This window comes from Procambarus clarkii, chromosome 67 (assembly GCF_040958095.1).
Source record: "Procambarus clarkii isolate CNS0578487 chromosome 67, FALCON_Pclarkii_2.0, whole genome shotgun sequence".
Lineage (NCBI taxonomy): Eukaryota > Metazoa > Arthropoda > Malacostraca > Decapoda > Cambaridae > Procambarus > Procambarus clarkii.
In genome coordinates this window covers 26,317,494-26,319,993 of record NC_091216.1, presented here as the reverse complement: position 1 = coordinate 26,319,993, position 2,500 = coordinate 26,317,494, and positions in this window count along the sequence as shown.

Sequence of the window (2,500 nt, the reverse complement as noted above, 5' to 3'; positions counted from 1 at the left end):
CACACAACTTTATGGTGAGGTTTTAGGTGAGTACACACATATTCAACACTGGTGGGACGCTAACAAGGGGACACAGGTGGAGACTGAGTACCCAAATGAGCCACAGGGACGGTAGAAGGATCTTTTTCAGTGTCAGAGTAGTTAACAAGTAGAATGCACTAGGAAGTGATGTGGTGGAGGCTGACTGCATACACAGTTTCACGTGTAGATATGATAGAGCCCAGTAGGCTCAGGAATCTGTACACCAGATGATTGTCAGTTGAGAGACGAAACCAAAGAGCCAGAGTTCAACCCTCGCAAATACACATGACACACATGACAGGCCAAGGTGTCATAACTGACAACAGATCATGCCACTATCGTCGTGATTAAGGGAGCAGGGAAACCTCACAGCCTATAGTCTACTCCTCAAGGGGCATCATTTGGTCAGCTGCTCCCAATTAATCTTGAAGTATAGCCATTATGGTGTGTAACAGCGCCGCGGACAGCTGACTTCGTCCCTCTCTTGTTTACAATCTGGCTGACCAACCTATAATGACGGGTGGGGACCATTAGCTGCAGTAATCAACGCCTTAGTTCATGTATCGTAGTGTCTGGTGGGCGGGTCTGAGAGAGAGAGAGACAGAGAGAGAGGAGGAGGAGGACAGGAAATGAGGATGGATATGGTAGTCGGGTTACGTGTGCTCATTACTCTGGCCGTGTATTGTGTGATTGACTCCACTGATCAGGGCCCGCTGGGGCCACCAGTCCACGCTGGGGCCACCAGTCCACACTGGGATGGACTGGTCACTCGCTGAGAGTGACCATAGACGGCCCCAGACACGTCTCATGTCCCCTTCAATAACTTATATATACATACCATACTGCTTATGAATACTCCGAGTGACGTCCATAACCCTTAAGCACATTTCTAAGTCAGGTTTAACTATGTATAAAATGTATACTATATTCCCCCCCCCCCCCCCTGCACCTCCAAGTCTTCACACCGTCTAAGACCCTAGACTCTTAAGAGGCTCGTCTCTGCGTCCCAAGACCTAGTCCGCCAGCTTATAGAACCTCTGGCAACGTTTAGACACAATGTAGTACACACGACCCCCCGACTCCCTCGTATGAATGAGGAATGTTGGAACGTTTCGGCCCTCATCATGTGACAACTGAGACATTATATGTAATAAAGCCATACATCACCATTGCCACCTGGACCGGCCGAAACGTCGTCAAAGACGAACCGAAACGTCATCGACCAAATAAAGTCGCTTTTCTCTCATATGTGAGAAATGGGATGTTTATTGAGACATTTTTACAAGTCTTCTTCTTTCTTAGATGTAAATATTTTTATATTTCAAGTTTAACGAGAAGAGGAAACTCTTATGACAGGAAGCATTGATCAATAGAATTCTTATTACCTCAATAGCTATGGAAATCTAGGTATATTAAGCAGTATTGCCAGACCTTGATGACCTTTTATGCTTTATATTTTTCTAGGTAATGTTAGATCTGCCTCAGAAAGCCGCCAGTGGTCACTAATTGAAGTAGGGTGTTTCCAGCCGGGATTATTGTCCAGGGTTGAGTAATCGGGAATATATTGATAATTGGGGGGGTGGGGGTGTTATCATCAGCTTCCCTAGTCTAACCTTTTCCCCCCTACGCTATCGTGTTATCTCTCCCCCCCCCCCCCCACTGTTATCTTTTACGTCATCTTCCTCCTCCTCCTCCATGGCCTTCCATGGAACAAGCTCTGTAGACGGAAGCAAATATGGTTGAGGTGCCTAAAGGAATTGAATCATTGCATCAACCAAGGAGAGTCTCAACTTTGCAAACGCATTTACGTGAGCACCACACACACACACACACACACACACACACACACACACACACACACACACACACACACACACACACACACACACACACACACACACACAGGAAGCTGAGTACCCAAATGAGCCACAGAGACATTAGGAAGAACTTTTTCAGTGTCAGAGTAGTTAGTAAATGGAATGCACTAGGAAGTGATGTGGTGGAGGCTGACTCCATACACAGGTTCAAATGTAGATATGATAGAGCCCAGTAGGCTCAGGAATCTGTACACCAGTTGATTGACGGTTGAGAGGCGGGACCAAAGAGCCAAAGCTCAACCCCCGCAAGTAAAATTAGGTGAGTACAATTAGGTGAGTACACACACACACAGTCACAGCGGCGCCGGCACGACCTGTTTTCAACACATTTCCAAACACACATTGCGGGCTTGAAAGTAAACAAAAAAAATCCAATCAAACTATACAATTTCAACAGTAAATAGGTTAATAAATACGAAGCAAATATAATCATTGCATTAATAGATCGATAACTTCAAAGGCGGAACTTAAGAGCTAAAACTCGACCCCTACAAGAACATCGAGGAGAGAACACCCAACACAGTGTCAACGCTAACAAGTCCTTAATAATGCGGCATACGACTACACATTAAAACACCGGTGAAATATCAGTAGTAAAGACG